Source organism: Sorex araneus, chromosome X (assembly GCF_027595985.1).
Source record: "Sorex araneus isolate mSorAra2 chromosome X, mSorAra2.pri, whole genome shotgun sequence".
Classification (NCBI taxonomy): Eukaryota; Metazoa; Chordata; class Mammalia; order Eulipotyphla; family Soricidae; genus Sorex; species Sorex araneus.
The window spans coordinates 304,437,349-304,457,360 of NC_073313.1; the positions used below are offsets into that span (position 1 = coordinate 304,437,349).

A 20,012-nucleotide genomic window follows, 5' to 3' on the forward strand; every position below is an offset into this window, starting at 1 on the left:
GAAGGCAAGTTCAAACTCTTGCAATGCCGCCTCTGTTCCTTGCATCAGTGCAGGTGGCAGCTGAAACTCAGGACGTAACTCACTCACCCAGATTCTCTCTGTCCAGGAGCCAGAGCTGGAATGGGGCTCCCTGCTTCAACACCTTCCTACTATAGCTATTCTCCAGAAGGGAGAAAGGAGCTATTCTGATAACAGTGTTAAAGCAATCAGTGTCGCAAGCCCTTTGACAGTCTCTCTTGCACTCCCTTCCTTGCCAAACCCATTGTTTGTTGGACCCTGGCATTAATTGGATCTCTACCTACTTGTTTCTTTCCTCCTTCTCCCTGCTGTCAACATAGGTCATGCATCAGGACTCCTACCTTTTCCTCGTATTCTTTGCTTAGACACGGCTGCATTGTCCCTCTCTCCCTTACCCATGAATCCTTCCCAGGAAAGGCTCATGACTATACCTTTCGCTCTAAGCATTTCTGCTGCATATCTTCCCACTGCCCAGAAATCATTATTGCTTGCACTGTTCTCTTTGAGTCACTAATGTTGGCCAGAGTGATGACTCATTGCATAGATGCTTGTTCAGTGATGCTGTGACAGCTTCTGTCTTTCTGGATTCCACTTCAGATCAGCAGTACCTTCAGTGAGCCTGACTCATGGAGACCTTTTGCAGTGTTCTGTTGAATTAAATTCCACCCACTGGCCCACCAAGAATGTCAAAGTATGACAGATGTTTTAATGCCTAACATATGAATTCATCTGGTAATTCATCTTTAATAATTACTTATTTTGGAATGGTATGTTGGAGACAGAACCTGAGGAGTCTCTTCCCAGTTTCCCATTCCTTCCCTGAGAGGCCTGAGGGAAACGATGTGCGGAATAGTGTTCAGTTTCCTTATGGGCCGTGGGTCCTTCTGCAGAGGCTCCTGGATGGGAAGCAGCAGACCTGTTAACCTCGGTAATTACCTGCAAACTGTTGAGTGAGGGTGCCCCATGTGTTGGGTGAAGGTGAACTGTGTGCTGAGTGAGGGTGCCCTGTGTGTTGGGTGAAGGTGAACTGCGTGTTGGGTGAAGGTGAACTGTGTGTTGGGTGAGGGTGCCCTGTGTGTTTGGGTGAAGATGAACTGTGTATTGGGTGAGGGTGCCCTGTGTGTTGGGTGAAGGTGAGCTGTGTGTTGGGTGAGGGTGCCCTGTGTGTTGGGTGAAGGTGAATTGTGTGTTGGGTGAAGGTAAACTGTGTGTTGGGTGAAGGTGAACTGTGTGTTGGGTGAGGGTGCCCCGTGTGCTGGGTGAAGGTGAACTGTGTGTTGGGTGAGGGTGCCTCGTGTGCTGGGTGAAGGTGAACTGTGTGTTGGGTGAAGGTGAACTATGTGTTGGGTGAGGGTGCCCGTGTGCTGGGTGAAGGTGAATTGTGTGTTGGGTGAAGGTGAACTGTGTGTTGGGTGAGGGTGCCCCATGTGCTGGATGAAGGTGAATTGTGTGTTGGGTGAAGGTGAACTGTGTGTTGGGTGAGGGTGCCCCATGTGCTGGGTGAAGGTGAATTGTGTGTTGGGTGAAGGTAAACTGTGTGTTGGGTGAGGGTGCCCCGTGTGTTGACTAAGGTACACAGGATCAGGGCCCAGATCTTTCCTTGAATCCCCAAAGTGGTCCAGCTCAAAGTGCGTTTTGGCTTTTCTCCTTCCTGTCTTGGCTTGAAAGATTAAGATTTAGCTTATATTTCTATCCTGGGCCAAAGGGGCAAGCTATGTCCTGCCTCTTTTCCTGATCCTTATCCTTTTGTGAATGGATCTCCCACAGGGTCTTTGAAGAAGAGTAATTTTGACCTCCAGAGATCCTTTCTTTGGGCTCCAGGTCTCACATCTAAAGTTACTATGACGTTTCTCTTCATCTTGAGGGGGTAGGGATTTGGAGTTACACCTTGTGGTGCTCAGGGGCTATTCCTGGTTTTGTGCTCAGGAGCAGCCCCTGGTTATGTTTGGGGGGGTCATATGGAATCCCATGGATCAAATTGGGTTTGGTCACATGCAAGGCAAATCCTGCTTTACTATCTCTTAAGCCCACTACCAGTTTTCTTCCAGACAGTTCCCAGGAGCACATGTCTAGGCCCTGTGGAAGCGAAAGCCTTCACGAGAGCAGCCAGCTACTCAACCAAGAGTGACTTTTGTGTTTCCCTGTGAGGGGGTGCTTGTCCACAGGCAGTCAACTCCCTCATTGAGCACCTCAGGAGCCTTGTCCCATGAGTGAGGTGGCCACCTGGCAGGAGGGTCGAGGTCCCCGAGAGGCACCATGCTCTCCCATGGCCATCTTGCCTCTGCTTGCAAGAAGAGCTGGAGCTTGTGGTGGTTGCTGGATGGTGGCAGGTGGTTCCAGGGTGGGCTCCCCCAGAGGCCTAGGATGGAAGGCTGGGATTTGGGGTTGGCACTTGGAAATCCACTTCTCACTCTCTTCTTCCGCTTCCCCACGGAGGGAGGAGGCCTTGACAATAGGTGACATTAAGCTTGATTGTGGGTCAACCCTAGAGGTGGGGGTGTGTTCATGGGGGAACCCGTTCTGGGTCCCTTAGATCCCTGCTCTTAACTCTGGGTTAGTTCCTGATCTCAGACTGTCCCAGGGAAGGTCACTGCACTGGAAGCCAAATCTGAGCTCTGCCTACAACAACTGCCTGTGTATTCCTGGGCAGGTAAATCTCTCTAAGTCTTTTTTTTTTTTACACTTTATTTTGGGTCACACCTGGGAATGCACAGGGGTTACTCCTGGCTCATGCACTCAGAAATTACTCCTGGCGGTGCTGGGGGGACCATATGGGATGCTGGGAATCGGACCCAGGTTGGCTGCATGCAAGGCAAACGCCCTACCCCCTGTGCTATCACTCCAGCCCCTCTGTCTTAATTCCCTGCACTGTAAGGAAATAATTGCACAAGAGAGCCTCAGTGTAAATCTGAAGCTCTAATGATTGGGAACATCATCAGTATTCTCTAAGGTGTCTGCTGTGGCTATTTTTATATATCCTGGAGCCTCTTCCTTCCTTGGGATTCTACATGAATCAAGGTGTGAATGGTTAGTAGGCAGCCTTTGTTTTCCTTTCCTGACAATAGTTTACACTCATCACCAGGCTCTTCTTCTCCGTCTTTCAGAGAAAAGAACAGGGAGTAAATTCCCAGTTTGCAGGCAGGTTGGGAGGGTGACCTTTTTTCTCCACGGGAGACTTGGCTGGCACTTGGCTGGTGTTGCCAATTCTCCTCATGAAAGCCGAGGCTGTGTTATCTAGGTCAGTGAAGTCCTTGTGCTCAAGGCTGCGAGGAAAGGATCTCCAAGGACACAGCCCTGGTGGGGAATGCAGCTTCACAAACTTCTTTCCTGTGCCAGCCTTTTGGGCCACAGCTCAAGAGGCTGTTTTCAGCTAGAAAGGGAATAATTCTTTCCCTGCATTCCAATTCAGGGGGAGAAATCTGCCAGAACATTTAATGTCCCCAATGGAGTTCAAGGTGTTTGTTTTCAGATAGGTTGGCAGAGGCTCTTTCTCTCTTGCTCAATCCTCCTCCCTGCATTCCATTCGAGTTCTTGTTCCCCTTCCAAAAGGGTTCAGTTCCTTTTGGAGCAATTTTGATGTTCCAGTCTCCCATCTCCTCTTCATCCCACAAACACAGACCCTCATGCAGCTGAGCGCCCAGTGAACCTCGCTGTCATCAGCCACTGTCTTTAACTGGGTCTGGCACAGAAGTTAATTTGTTCTTCAGACTAACTCAGTTTTCCAAGTCGCTCCTGTGTTCCCAAATTCTTAGTAGGTTCTTCATTATCAATTGAACTAACGTTCATCTGCTAAGCCCAGTCTTAGAGACCTACTTCCTGCAGGGTTTCCCAGACAGAAGCCAATGTAGGATGGACCCAATGTACTATTTCACCTGCCCATGGAGTCCAGGTCAAGCAGTGTGGCTCAGACAGGGGAATCTGACCTGGATATTAGCTCCATTGTACCGCACGGCATTGTCAGGAGACTCTAGATACCAGAAATCCCCCTTCCACTTTCCCTTTCATCCTAGGCTGCTCTCTGGCCCATTGTTCTCTGCAGCCTCCCTCAATGGGCTTATTCGATCATGTCTCTGCAAGTTTGTGCTATTATTCCTTCCACCCATGTGCTTCCCATTCCTCTCTTAACGCCCCTACTGGCAGATGGCCCTTCTCCAGCAAGCTGGTCTATGTGCATAGAGCCTGAGCATACTGCAGGGAATTCGGGCCGGCTGTTTACCCAGGAACCATGCTGCATGTTTTTAGGGTTTCCTCTGGAGCTGCTCAGAATCCCCTAAGGGCATCTCCAGGTCTTGCTTGGAAGGTGGCATCAGGCCGCAGAGCTGGCATGCAGCAAGAAGGGCTGGGAATGCCTGATTTTCACGTCGCTCCACCAGCCATTTTTTTCCCCTTCTGCACCCACGTTCCTCTGTCTCTGGGCCCCCAATCCAGAGCCCTACTACTCTGTTACCCTCTCCAGGCTGGAACACTTCTGCTAGTATCAGAGAAGGAAGTACCCGGTGGCATGGAATCCAAGAGGTCCTCAGGGACCCTAGAAATAGAACAGTGACAACAGACTCAGATTATTTACCCAGCACAAACAAAGGTGATTTCCATGCACCAACTCTACTTACATATGTCAATATATTTGTGTAGGTCAGCTTTCTCTCAGACACTTCTTCCTGATCCTCTTTACTTCACCACCCTTCCCTGGACTGGGCCCTGACCTTGCTTTTGACTGTTTTTTGATTTTTGTGTTTGAGCCACACCAGGTGGTGTTCAGGGGTTATTCCTGATGGGCTCAGGTGACTATATGGGATGCCGGGGATCGAACCTGGTTGGTGTATGCAAGGCAAGCACCTTACCCTCTACTATCTCTTTGGTCCCTTCTCTCTCCTTTTGAGACATCTCTGATATAAACCAACTTCTTCGAGCTTTCTTCAAATTAGGTTGAAGAGAGAGCTTTTTTGAAGTTTCTTGGCCCATTCTTCCTTACTTGTTTCCCTTACCCCTTCCAAAATGGTATTGTCTGCTCATAAAGTTCTTTCTCAGAGGCTGAGGAGGTAGCACAGGGGGGTAAATGGTTTGCCTTGTACACAGTTGACCCCAGTTTAATCCCTGGCACCATATATAGTCTCCTGAACACTTTCGGGAAAGACCCCTGAGCACAGGGCCAGGAGTAAGCCCTAAGCGCCACTGGATGTGGCCAAACAAAACAACTCTTATCTACAAAACATCACTGTAACTGATTTGGGTGGGCTAACAGACCCTTCTCTAGTGGAAAGAGCAGCTCACCCACCTGACAAACAGCCCACAGCCACTTCCCCAGAGGTGCCCGTTGAGCTGAACTCTGAGGTTCAGTGCATGTACCTGGGGTGACTTTCAAAGCAACCAATGGGCAGCAAGTAAGGCCACAGGAGTTGATGGATGCAACACCCCCTTGTATTTCACCATTGCCTGCTGGAAAGTGTGCAATCTGGGCAGCCTGCCTGGGAGAAGTGAGAGGTGTAGGCTCCCGGCCTCCTCCAGCCCTAACCACATTGGTAATTGGAAACCACTCAGACACTCTAATGTTATTAGCCAGACAGTGGCTGGCGGAAACAGCGCTCCTCAGCACCAGGTGAGCTTTCCAAGCCCTAAATTTGTAGCTGGGCTGGCCCTGGGCCCTGTTTTCTTCTCTGCATCAGGGTGACAAGGCTTTGGAGTTTTCATTTTTAGACTCCCTGGGAGTCACTGTATGCAGTTCCTCAAGGTTCTGTGCTAGGGACCAGCCCCAGGTGAGCAGGCCTGAAGCAGGGGCGCCATGAGGATTAAGAAAAGAGACCGAAAGAAGAGAGAAAAAAAGAGACCAAAAGAAGAGAGAAAAAAAGCACAGGGTCAGGCAGCTCCCAGACTCATAAACAGAGCCGGAACTTCCCTCCATCTACAGTAGTGGCTTAGAACAAGTAATCGTTAAAAAAAAAAAAAAAAAAAAAAAAAAAAAACCTGAGTGCTGAAAGGAGGTAAAGGAACATACATGAAAACCTTCCAGGACCTGCATTGCAAACCATAAGGCCCAAAAGGAAGCACACACACACACACACACACACACACACACACACACACACACACACAGAGACAAAGGGAGAGACAGAGAAGTGCCTTCAGAAGAGGCATACTACAGGTAGGATGGATGGAGGGAAACTGGGGACGTTGGTGCTGAGAGATGTACACTGGTGAAAGGAAGAGTGTTGGCCCATTGTATGACTGAAACCCTATCAAGAGCAATTTTATAGCTGTGCATCTCATGGTGATTTAATTTAAAAAATCTTAACTACCTTAGACTTTTACATATCCAGGACCTTAAGCTATAGTAGTCATCATCCTTGCAAAGAGCTTTCACAACAGGGTATTCTTCTAGGGAGGAGGCAGAAAACTGGTCCAGGACTCCCTCTACCCCCGCCCCGTGGGGAGCAGCATTCCAGGGCCACATTCCATCTGAGGACTCCAGCATCCCCTTCCTGTCTGTCTCCTCCCAACAATTCTGCAGTTGGCTAACTGCGGAGAGGTGTCTCCCAACATCACTGCTGCCCCCGAAAGGCCAGACTGCCCCCACCTCCCCCCCTGGAAAACCTCCCCACTTAGGCAGAAGTTTGTGCTTGGCCAGGCTCCCACCAGCCTTTAAACAAATGAGAGAGAAAAAAAAACCCAACATCTCTTGGAATTTGCGTAGGAAGTGCACCAAGCTCTGAGGTCTGTGAGGAAGCGTTCCCTCTTGGCTGAGCTGGACTCCGTGGCCTTGGTCCAATGCCCGCAACAGGCCATCTGGGTGCCTTTAATGTTTCTCCCAAGGTTGCAATCCCATCTCTGTCCTTCACTTTCCTTTCTGTTGGTTAGGAGTAACTTTGTCGAGAAAGAATAATAACAGCCAGTAAAAAGCAGGATGTGTGTTTGATTCTCTAATATCGATCTGGGTTAATTTTTAAAGTTTTCCTAGTGGACCTTTATTTTTTTGTTGTTGTTTTTGAGAAGTCTTAGGTTTACTGAAGAATTGAATGGAAAATATCAATACCAGTTCACATATAACCTACCTTCAGCCCAACGCCTCTTCTTCCTACCAGCTTGCCTTAATGTGATCCTTTAGTTACAGCTGAGGAACCAATAGTAATATATTATTACTCATTAAAGTCCACTACTTACACTCTTTGTGTTGTACATTCTGTGAGTTGTGACAAAAGTACAATGATATATACTCACCATCATCTTATCATACAAAATCGTTTCACTGTCCTAAAAAATCCCCTATGCTCTGCCTATTCATTTCCCTCTCCCTTTCCTGCCCTGATCCTCTGGGGAATATTTATGGTTTTTGCTTGTTTGTTTGGGGGCCACACCCAGCAGTGCAGTTTACTCCTGGCTCTGCTCTCAGAGGTCACTCCTGGTGGGTTTGAAGTGCCAGGGATCCAACCCGGGTCTGCCACGTGCCAAGCAAGCACCCTACCCTCTGTACTATCTCTCTGCCCCTGATATTTATGTTTTATTCCTAATATTTTATTCCCTGCAGACTTTGAAACTGATGGACCCACCTCATTGCACCTCTTCCTTGGGGTCTTTTGCTGACCCAGAACCCCTCCAAGAAAATGAGCCACCAAACCAATAAAGATTCAACCAACTACTTGTATTTCTCCCCTCTTTTAGGTCTAGTAGAGGAAGCAATCACTCACTAAAGAATATCATCCAATGAAAATCTAAGTTCTTTATTTTGTGGTGACAAATTCAAACACATTTATAAATACTCATTTTGCTATTTTATCTGAACATTGGTTGAAAGTAGATTTCACTGTACTGGCAATATTTGTGGGTTAAAAATAGGATATGGGAATATTGTTATGCCTTATGCAATTCTGAGAAAGTTTCCATAATAATCTTACCATACCCGTTCCAAGAAAACAAGTCTGGTTGTCCTGTTTGGGTGTCAAGGATACAACCCCACTGGCAAAGTCACGGTTCAACTGTACAAACAGGCATTGGGGCTTACTAGTACAATGTTTTGCTGCTGTAAAAACCAAACTTGCAAAGCCACGGTCTGAAAAACAGATTTCTTTCTATGTTTTTAAATTAAAAATTTATTATAGACACTGTGGTTTAGAAAACTGTTGCTGCTAAGTTTCATGCATACCACATGCTAGCACCTCACTTCCATCTGAGGTATCACTCCACTAGTATCCCTGTGTCCCCTTCCCGGTCCTACCCTTCCTTCTCCTCGCCCCCTCCTGCACCATCCACACACACACCGTGGTATGTTTTCTACTAAGACCAGTTCTCAGTTTCTGTTGACTTTGGACATTTGTTATCCCCCTGATATGTTCTCACATGCAAGAAAGACCATTCTGAGACTGACCAGTTTTCCCAACACCATTTGTTGAAGGAGCCTTCCACTTCATACTTTTTGCTCCTTTATCAAAGATTAACTGTCCATACTCTAGAGGGTCTGTCTCCAGATTCTTGATTCCATTACACTGATCTGAGAGCCTGTTTTTATGCCAGGACTACACTTTTTTGATCATTACACTTTTATAGTAAAGTTTGAAGTTGGAGAAAGAGAAGCCTACATCATCTTTTTATCCCCCGCCTTGAATCCCTGTTGTTACTGGGGTGGGAGTTATTTCCCTACATAAATTTATGGGCACTTTCATAAGAGCTACATTGATTCTATACAATGTTTTGGATGAGATTGTCACAATACTAAATTCCCAAGGTCTCTTGCGAAGACATGTGGACACAGTATACTATAAAATTCCCCCCATAGATAACTCAACCATCAGTGCTCACAGTTCCCTTGCTAAAGAAAATGAGTTTCTTGACCTTTGCACAGCGGCTTGGCTGCGGAACGAGCAGAATCCAGAGGCAGCTATATGACTTGGGGTTCCAGCGAGTGCTTGCAACCATGTATCCAAACTGTGAACTAAGCTTTTGCCCCACGCCGGCTAACGGAGGAAATATCCTTCTTCCTTGGGAGGAAATATCCTTCTTCCTTGGTCTCTCTTCCCTCCGGGAGGAGGAGGTGTGGTGTCCGACATTTTATGGGACGTTTGAGCAGGTATGAACTTTGTGGCACGGAAGAAAAAAAATGTGCTTTGGGCCGAGATGTGATCCCGGGGGCCGCATGCATGTGCGGCCTCTCCGCAGCTGCACAAGCGTGAATCCAGACCCAGAAAAACCTCTTTCGGCATGAGCAACTCCTCGCAGAATGTCTCCAGCCTGAGAACTAAGCCTCGGCCCCGTGCCCGCCCAGGAGGGGAAAGGTATTTCTCTCTCTCGCCTCTTTCTCTCCAGGGATGAAGGGCGCGGTGGCCGCCATATTAAGACGACCACAGATTGGGTTTTCAAGCCTGCAATTATCTAATATCTGGAAGAAATCTCCCTGGACTTCTTGTTAAAGTACAGAAATTCAAAACCGCGTGGCCGCTACTGTGGCCACGCGACCTTATTTGTCTTCACAGTAGGTCTGAATCTAGTGGGGTACTCCTAACAACAATAGTGAGGTTTGTGTTGAAATATTGAATGTAACCAAAGTACATTCACAAAGTACATTTACAAACAGAATGTAAAATGAAACTTATCAGTTACAAGGTAGGGGGTGGGGGGCGGGATGGGAGGTGTACTGTGTGGGTTTTTTTTTTTTTTTGGTGGTGGTATATGGGCACTGGTGAAGGGATGGTTGTTTCAGCATTGTATAACTGAGACCTAAGCCCGAAAGCATTGTAATCTTCCACACGGTGATTTAATAAAATAAAATTTAAAAAAAAATGTGCTTTGAACTTGAAACAGCGGGACACCTGGGCAGTCTCGGGCCGGGGCTGGAGCTCGGGCTCCAGCCGAGATTCAACCCGGGTGGCCGTACCTTTGCACAGCGGCTTGGCTGCGGAACGAGCAGGAACCAGAGCCAGCTATATGACTTGGGGTTCCAGCGAGTGCTTGCAACCATGTATCCAGACTGTGAACTAAGCTTTTGCTCCATGCTGCTCCAGGAAGGGAAATGATTCAATTTCCAATTTAAATCTCCCTGGACTTAATTACTAAAATACAGAAATTGTAAACCTTTTTATCTCTTCATTCTCATCAGTGGAAAACTAATTATCAAATATTTCCTTGTCAATAGGGCTGTATTCTTGGGGGATAAATTCCAACAAGAATAGTGAGTTCTGTGTTGAAACTCCAACAACAATAGTGAGTTTTGTGTTGAAATATGGAATGTAATCAGGGTAAAGAGAAAAGGAAGTGAAATTTATCAGTTAAGCGGGGGGGGTTTGAGGGGTGAGGGGTGGAATGTATATTGGCGTTTTTGGTTTTTTTTTTGTGGTGGAATATGGGCACTGGTGAAAGGACGGGTGTTTGAGCATTGTATAACTGAGACATAAGCCTGAGAACTTTGTAACTTTCCACAGACCCCTGCTCCTTCTCTGGCTCCTCTCCTCAATAAAATAAATTAGAAAAAAAAAGTAAAAAAAAAAAGTAAAATTATTCAAACTAATCAGTTCAAAACTGTTCGCCATGCTCTCCCTTCCCTTTTCATAGACACCCTAATAAAGATTCTGGCCTAAAAAAATTTTTTTTTTAAATTAAAAAAAAAAAGAAAATGAGTTTCTTGTTAATGTAATCTAATGATTTACTTTTTAAAAATGAGCTGATCTATAAAGCTTTTTGTAAATGTAAACCCATTTTCCCCTTTCCTAGGGGCCAGAGAATCTTTTATAATCTCTCATGTCCTTCTATGCCTATATAAAAGTAAACTTTATTTGTAACTCTGCCCCCAAGCTATTTTTCATACTTACCTTTTTGTTCTCATATCTGACATACCAATCATATTGAGCTCATATCCATTCATTCCACCACTCAGTGCTGAAATTATATATGTATGTGTGGTGTGTGTGTGTGTGTGTGTGTGTGTGTGTGTATGCAGGATGACTTTTCTATTTGTCTGGAACCTCCATTTCAGGGCAGGCATGTTGTGAGGATGGTCCTGATGTACTTCAAGTCTCCAACCATACTGTCTTTATTTCTGCTGGGGATGCCTCATGTGTTTGGGTCAAGGTCCTTCTCGGATTTTCCTCTCAGTCTTCTTTTCTCTTTTGTTCATGTCATTATGTTATCCCCGGTGTCATTTGATATCTCCTGATCATCCTTTCTCAGGTTATTATTTTCCCTTATTCAAGTTTATTATCCTCCATCCCCCAAAAAGAAAGCAAACTCCCCTGTAGCGTCTCTGAGGACTCCCCTCTGGTTTGCTTCTTCCCAGTCTCACTCTTGTCATACCCTCAGCTGTGGGGAGGTCTGACTTTCCGACCCTTCATCATAATAGTCTCCTGCAACTCTTTGCATTTTCTAATCAAAAGAATATGCATCTTAGACTTCCTCATGCTCATGCCTTCTTCAATCTAAAAACCTGCCATTTCCCACCTCCTGCCTCACATCTCCTGATCACTGTCCCTTAAACCCCAAGAGACTCCCGCTCCCTCTCTGGCTCCTCTCCTCAACCTCTACAATGACCCAGACCCAAACTTAGCCTCTCAGAAGAGCAGCGGGAGGCCATCTGCCATTAGCCTCCTCTTTGACAAGTTCTGTCCTCCTGGACTCAGGGTTCGGGGCATTTAATGACCGAGATATGGTAGAACTAGACTTATGACAATGATAGGGGCCAGAGAAAGACTTGTCCAGTGGCTGCTGCCCTTGCCAGCCACCTGCCCTCTCAGTTCCCTCAACTCTGGCCCTGATCAAATTGCCTTGGACAGGCCCTGCCATGTGTGTCAAGGAAAAAGAAGTGTCTTCACCTCAGAAGACACCTCAGAAGACAGGGCTCCTCTCTGGGTGATGCCCTCTTCTTACGGAGAGGAACTTTTCTCGCCTCCCTTATAGAAAAAGCCAAGTTCATTTTTTCTTAATCTGGAGTGAATAAAGATCCCTGATAAGCAGTTGCAACCCAACATCACTGTGGGTAATAGCTCTTACTGGGAGGCTGAAGGATCATCCAGGCTTCCCCCGTCCATCCTGCCCCCTTGCCTTTGTTTAAACACTATGGTTTATAAAGTTGTTCATGATGATTTGTTACAGGAATTCAATATTACAACACCAATCCCATCACCACTGTTACCAGCCCTCCACTACTGTCTCCATTTTCCTAACCAACACTTGAGCGTACTCAGGGATTACTCCTGGCTCTACACTTAGGTACCAGATAGGATGCTGGGGATCAAACTTGAGTCAGCCACGTTGCAAGGCAAACACCCTATCTGCTGCACGATCTCTCCAGTCCTTTTGATTTTCTTCTTACTGGGTCTCTACAATGTGTTACTCACATCCTCCTCACCATCCAGAATCAGCTACATCCACAGGTATGAAATATCTGTACTCCAGGAAGTCTCTCACCATACCTCAATCACGACTATGCTCTGAAATCCATTCCAATATTCTAATAGCACTGTAGCACTGTCGTCCCATTGTTCATCGATTTGCTCAAGCGGGCACCAGTAACGTCTCCCCTGTGAGAATTGTTACTGTTTTTGGCATATCAAATATGCCACAGGTAGCTTGCCAGGCTCTGCCATGTGGGCGGGATACTCTCGGTAGCTTGCCGGGCTCTCCGAGAGGGACAGAGGAATCAACCCCGGGTCAGCCGCGTGTAAGGCAAATACCCTACCTGCGGTGCTATATCGCTCTGGTCCCAATATTCTAATAAACCCCAAATATCCTATTTTAACATCAATCCCAGCTAAAACCTCTCACTTAAGCCTCTTACTACTACATTTCTCAATCAGTCTGCAAAACCCTAATTCCTTCCCATTCAACTTTCCTGTTCTGCCTGTTAAAACTTGCCCAGGATCTGTGCAGTGTCAGTGAAACTGTTGTTTTCCTCTAGTCCCCAACACTTACAGTCTCCTACTCTCTTTCCCCACCATGTCCTATTTCTCCACTTGAAGCTCAAAAGTGCTTTCTTAAAAAAAAAAAAAAAGTTTAACCAGCCCCATAGCAGGAAGCCTGCTTCATGAGTGGAGGGGAGAAGGGCAGATGGAATAGAGAAGGGATCACTAAGAAAATGATGGCTGGAGGAATTGGTAGGGATGGGAGATGATGCTGAAAATAGATAACGACCAAACATGATGACCTCTCAGTGTCTGTGTTGCAAGCCGTAATGCCCAAAAGTAGAGAGAGAGTATGGGGAATATTGTCTGCGATGGAGGCAGGGGGAGGGTGGGAAAAGAGGGGGGGGGTGTACCGAGGATATTGGTGGTGGGGAATGTGCACTGGTGGAGGGATGGGTGTTTGATCATTGTGTGATTGTAACCCAACATGACGTAAAAGCTTGTAACTAACTCACAGTGATTCAATAAAAAAAAATGTTTATTATCATTTAGGTAAAATGGTTGCAATAATCTGAGTCGATGGTACTGATGTGCAAAACTACTGCCCTCCCTAGCCCCCCGCACCACCCAAGTGCTGACTCTCCACCTCTGTCCCTGTGTGGCCTCTACTCCAGTCCTCCTTCTCCTCAGCCACCACTGCTTGATAATCAGTTCTGTGATCCAAGGCCAAGAGTTTGTCATTGTTTAGCACTTTCTATTGTCTCTGTATTTCCACAGAGGAAGAAGATTATCTGGTATTTCTTGTCCTCCTTTTGCCTAATTTAGCTTAAGATTCCAGTTCCGTCCAGATTGCAAGATTAGCTGCAAGATTTCTATCTTTTCTTATCTCTTCTCTGCATAGTATGCCACTGTGCATATAGATCGTTAAAAATTTTTTTTTTTTTTTTTGCTTTTTGGGTCACACCCAGCAACGCTCAGGGGTTACTCCTGGCTCTGTACTCAGGAATTATTCCTAGCGGTGGTTGGGGGACCATATGGGATGAAAGGAATCGAATTCAGGTCAGCTGCAGGTAAGGCATATACCCGACCTCTGTACTAACGCTTTGGCCCCTTATATCACAACTTTTTCCCCCCCATTCTTCTGTCATTGGGCATTAGGATTGCTTCCATAACCTGACTAATGTACTAAGTGCTGCAATGAACATAGGAGTGTGTGTGTGTGTGTGTGTGTGTGTGTGTTGTGTTTTATTTAGTGTTTTTAAGTTTAGGGTGCATAAATACCAAGACGTTGAATCACTGGGCCATATGGAGACTCTATTCCTATTTTTTTTCCGCTTTTTTAATTTTTGGGTCACATCCGGCAATGCACAGGGTTTACTCCTGGCTCTGCACTCAGGAATTACTCCTGGCAGTGCTCAGGGGTGCTGGGAATCGAACCCGGGTCGGCCGCATGCAAGGCAAACACCCTACCCTCTGTGCTATCTCTCCAGCCCCTCTATTCCTACTTTTGTGGAGCAGTCTCTATACTATTTTTCATAGAGGCTGAACCAGATGACATTCCACTAACATGAATGAGGTTCCTTTTTCACCATATCCCCACCAACATGGTTATTTCCATTTATTTCTCTCTCTCTCTCTATATATATATGCATGTATATATGTCATTCTCACTTCCTCCTCTTCTTTTTTAGAAAACTGCTTTTATTCTATTAGTAGTGGAAAAAGTAAGTCATATCCAAAAGCGTTTATTCAGCCGGAGAGAAAGAGAAGCCGGGCACCACAGGAGAAGACACCTGGCCTCCCATGGGAGGGCCCGTCCCAGAGACTCCCAGAGCCAGCCCCGCCGTCTAGGGGACACAGGCTGTGTCCCCTCCTGAAGAGCCCTTAAGTGCCTGGACAGGAAGGCAAATTCTTTTTTTTTTTTTTTTTTTTTTTGCTTTTTGGGTCACACCCAGCGATGCTCAGGGGTTACTCCTGGCTTTACACTCAGGAATTACTCCTGGCAGTGCTTGGGGGACCATATGGGATGCCGGGGATCGAACCCAGGTTGGCCGCGTGCAAGGCAAACGCCCTACCCGCTGTGCTATCGCTCTGGCCCCAGGAAGGCAAATTCTTATTTACTTAGCTCCTCGGTTGGGGGAAGGGGGCACGGTTACTGAGAAATATGGGACTGAAAACTGGTGCTATGGCCATTTTTACCAGAGAAACGGACTAAACAGGCATTTCAAACTACCCTCACACCCTTGTTACACCCTTAACTGGGTGGCTGAGACTGGCCAGTCCCCAGTGGGTCCTCTGGGCCTCCGGGACCTATTTGGGAGGTCAAAACTAAAGCCAAATAATAATCAAAAAGCACACTAAAAGACTAAAAAATACTGTTTCTCTTTCTAAAAGGAGCAGGAAGTTAAATTCCTCAAATTAGAGGCTGGGTAAAGGGCAGTGTCGGGAGGGGGTTAGGGGGTGTCCCTGGGGCCTCATTCATAATCTGGTTGGCTTCTAAACACTGGAAGCAAGATGAAGCCAAAATGTCTTCACAGAAGGAAATTTCTTTTATCAAATGACAGACATGTTTGTAAGTCAGACTATACCTGAACTTACACTCCAGAGTTGTTTCAGTATGGGGGCTGCCAATCCAGGGAAGACCAAGCATGGAATTAGAACTAGATCTTCGAGTAAGGAGATCTGTTTAGTAGATGACATCTGCTTAGAGAGGTAGGCATTGAATTGAGGTCAATCGTGTGGCATGAATAAGTTCATCGTTGCTACATAATGAAACCCCAAGAAATATCCCAAGCACTGAGACTCCACTGAACTTTCTGGCTGGCCAACACAGAGATGTTCAAGACAGGTGATGGTGTACTGGATTCCACACATAATTGTGACACAGTCAGACTGCTCTCCCATGCACCTATTTCTTTGGTGGGTTTTGATGCATCACTTGTATCACTTGTCTTTCTGCTGATCTTCAATTTGCTCGAGCGGGTGCCAGTAACATCTTTATTTGTCCCAGTCGAGTGCTAGCGTAGCCCAATGATACCTGCTCGCTCCAGAGACAGAAAGTGCCTCAAACCGTTCATTCAGAGTTTTGACGAAGAAGTCTGACCATCTCGTTGGTGGGAGGCCACGAGGTCTTTTGACATCTGTGGAATCCAGTCGGTAATAGCTCTAGTTCAAGTGGTCGTCTTTGAATCGCATTACATGTCCGGCCCATCTGATTTTTGATGTCTTGGCAAACGAGACAGTGTCCCTGATTCTTGACTGTTGACAGAGGTCAGAACTCCGGATTCCTTCTCTCACGTGAGTAAGACGTGATACTCCAAGCATACCTCTTTCGATTCCTCTTCGGGGTACCTGAATAGCGTTCTCATCCTGTTTGCATAGGGCCCAGGTCTCTGGGGCATATGTTAGCACAGGAAGAACAGTGGAATTGAAAAGATGTGCCGGGGCCGGAGCGATAGCACAGCAGGTAGGGCGTTTGCCTTGCACACGGTCGACCTGGGTTCGATACCCGGCATCCCATATGGTCCCCCAAGCACTGCCAGGAGTAATTCCTGAGTACAAAGCCAGGAGTAACCCCTGAGCATCGCTGGGTGTGACCCAAAAAGCAAAAAAAAAAAGAAAAGATGTGCCCAGAGCCGAAGATCCTTCGTCCTCTTAACCACTTCTTCGACGCTCTTGAAGGCGTTCCACGCTGTTCTCTTCCTCCTGTGCAGTTCTGGCACCGAGTCATTCCTCATGTTGAATTATCGACCCAGGTACACACAGCTGCGGCATTCAGAGGTGTTTGTTCCATTGAGAGCAAATGGAGCATCAGGGATCAGTTTGTTTTTCATGAGCATCGTCTTGTTGAGGTTTAGCTGCAGCCCGACCTTTCCACACTTGCGGTCGAAGTCGGCCAGCATCCGTGCCGCTTGGCTAATGTTTGGTGTTATGAGAACGATATCATCAGTGAAGTAGATGTGGTGCAGTTGCCAACCATCTATCTTCACTCCCATTCTTTCCCATTCCAATCATTGCATGACGTTCTTGAGGGTGGCACTGAAGAGTTTTGGTGAAATGGTATCGCCCTGCCGAACCCCTCTCTTTACGTCAATGATCACCTCCTTGTAGAATGGTGAGATCCTGGTGGTGAGTCCGAAATACAGCTCATGGAGGATCCTGATGTACTGAGTTTGAATTCCACAACACTAAGTATAGCTGGTTTCCTGAGTTCTAACCCTGGAGAGGTGGTATGGCCTGAATTTGTACCCAGTTTTAAACTAAACTATGGGTGATTTGAGCACACTCAAATTTTCTTTTCTTTTTAAAAGGCAAAACCACCTATGAATTGGCATATTTGTTTATTTTTCAGTTTGTGAAAATGTCCTTAATTTACTGATGTAGCAACAAATGTCAGCTCTGATTGCTATGCAAAAGAACATCTGCTCTGTAATGAACAATAAAGTTCAATTGCACCGAGGCAACATGCTACATATGAAAAGTTACTAACTGAACCATGAATCATAAATATACTGAAAAAAGTGTACAATTTATTATTATTTGTTTTATTGAGCAATCTAGGACATTCTCAGCCACAGCATCTCCAGGGCAATATCAGATGCAATTGGGAATTCAGTAATCTCAGTTGAGCTGTTAGTGTAATAAACATTGTAGGTAAATGGGGCTAGTGCTATAGCACAGCAGGTAGGGCGTTTGCCTTGCACTCGGCCAACCTGGCTTCGATTCCCAGCATCCAATATGGTCCCCTGAGCACCGCCAGGGGTAATTCCTGAGTTCAGAAGTTCAGAGTCAGGAGTGACCCCTGTGCATCACCGGGTATGAACCAAAAAGCAATAAATAAATAAATAGATAGATAAATAAATAATACTGTAGGTAAAATACCTGCATAGTTTGGCTAGCACATGTGAGGGGATCTCTCTAAAACTGACTTTACTGATTTCATTTTCAGCAAACCAAGCCGGGCTACTTAACGTGGCTTTTATTTTTCCTGATGTTAACGCATGTTCTCTTTGTAAAACAAATTCACAGCCATCAAAGAATATTAATTTGGCATATATAGGTCAGGGCCTTCGTGGCCACCATAGCTTTTCTCTTTTCCATATATTATGTTCTTGTGCAATTCTACTTTACTTCCAGAGGAAATGTAGTAGTTTCCTGGAGAGGCAGGGATGTGCAAAATTCCTTCTCACTCGCTGGAGTGTGGAGGAAGTAGCTGGGCACACCAAATGTTTGAAGGGCCTCTGAAACAAGGACAATCCTTTTAGGAGACCATACCCTAAACCTGTAAGAACTGTGCTAGGGAGTTAGGGTCACGCTGAGCTGCAAAGCTGAAGGCAAGGAGGGAGCCTTGGTCCCCTGCAACTGCCATGGTCACTCATGTATTGAGGAGGGCAAAGGCAGCCTTTGCCTCCCCCATCTGTCCTTGTACCCACCCTATTCTTGCTCCACTGCCAGTCTCTATAGTGCTCCAGCGAAGAAATAGATGCTTCCCGACGTCAGATCTACAATGAGGTCACAAGCATGACCTTATTTCTTCAAGTTCTGTCCTACATTGGCTCCTGCTAAGTGCCTCACTCACGAGGATTCTGGGAATGCCTGGAAGGGTGGTTCATGTTTGCTCATGATCAAGGACCACAAGTTCTTTCTGAGGTTTCTGGAACCCCACTGCTTGCCCCAGGTAAGCAACATGGTGCTGCATGTATTCTGCTTAACCCTCCAGAGTGTCTCTGCCACACTCTGGGATCCTGCATGCCTCTATGAATGGCATCAATCTGGCGGCTTGATCCTGTTTCTGGCGCAGGCTTAGCTAATGGCAGTGGAGGGGAGTGGAGGAGTGTGAGGTCAGGGTGTTATTCCCTCTTCACAACCAGCAGAAGTTTCCTGGTTCGGCTAACAGAGGCTATAGATCTTCACTGGTACTTAACCAGTTACTCTCCGCCTAGGTCAAGAAGAGGTAAAGGGAGTTTAGTTGAGAATAGGAATTGTGATTTGTGTCCGTACCAAGAGCAGTCCTAAGACATGTTGCAGTAGGACCAGTGCATAGGGGACCTTTAAGGATCAAGTAGAGAAGTGGCCTGATCTGGCTCATTTGTTGTTTAGCTTTTTGAGTTGATTCCCAGACCTGTGTGTCTGAACTCCTTTTGGATTGTGGGAGAAAGTGTCCAGACAGGAGGCTGCAGGGTGAAGTCTGCTATCACAATTAGCAGGTGACCTTTTGTTTTCTGCCTAGTCACCAAACTGATTGAGTCAGGCTGGTGGTTCATTTCTTCCTGGAAGACTCATCATGGCAGTATCAAGACAGGATGCTTCAAAACAAGTTTTACATTTCACCCTTTTCATGGCAAAAGGGGCAAAAATCCTTTCAGGGATCAATCCAGTCATTGCCAGAGTGAAGATGCCTCCTCTGTTCTGGTTTCCTCCACTGGATACTGATTTGGCCCAAGAGAGACCATTTCCTGGGACTTTCCCCTCCATTTTCTGCTGGGAACCCAGCTAGGTCCTGGAGGAGGGGTTAGCAAATGTCTTTTTTTTTTTTAACTTATTTTATTGAATCACCAAGTGGAAAGTTACAAAGTTCTCAGGCTTATATCTCAGTTACACAATGCTCAAACACCCATCCCTTCACCAGTGCCCATATTCCACCACCAATAAAAACAAAAACAAAAGCAAAAACAAAACAAACAAAAAAACAAAAAGTATACATCCCACCCCTCACCCCCCAACCCACCCCGTACGTGCGTGATAATTTCACTTCCTTTACTCTTTACCTTGATTACATTCCAGATTTCAACACATAACTCACTATTGTTGTTAGAGATTCAAAACAGATCACTATTTTTGTTGGAATTTATCCCCTAAGAATACAGCTCTATTAACAGGGAAATATTTGATAATCAGTTTTCCACTGATGAGAATGAAGAGATAAAATGTCGCGCGGCCGCTACCACGGCCGCGCGGTTTACAATTTCTGTATTATAGTGCTTAAGTCCGAGAAGATTTAGATTTCAAAATGAATCATTTCCCTTCCTGGAACAGCATGTAGCCAAAGTTAGTTCACAGTCTCCATACATGGGTGCAAGCACTTGCTGGAACCCCAATTCCTAAAGCTGTCTCTGGTTCCCGCTCGTTCCACATCCACCGGCTCTGCAGAGGCGTGGGCACTAGCAAATGTCTTTTTAA

General features: G+C 46.2%; 1 protein-coding gene and 1 pseudogene across 1 annotated transcript in view; one reads left to right on the forward strand and one right to left on the reverse strand.

Moving 5' to 3' along the window:
* Positions 1 to 9,538, forward strand: part of LOC129399572 (uncharacterized) — a 36,708-nt gene extending 27,170 nt beyond the window's left edge. The window contains exon 3 of the transcript XR_008627181.1: positions 7,538 to 9,538. The gene's annotated coding sequence lies outside the window, so the exon portion shown is untranslated. The remainder of the gene's footprint in view (positions 1 to 7,537) is intronic.
* A 5,981-nt stretch (positions 9,539 to 15,519) lies between these two features.
* LOC129399901 (elongin-C-like) lies at positions 15,520 to 18,445 on the reverse strand (annotated as a pseudogene).
* Positions 18,446 to 20,012: the final 1,567 nt, after the last annotated feature.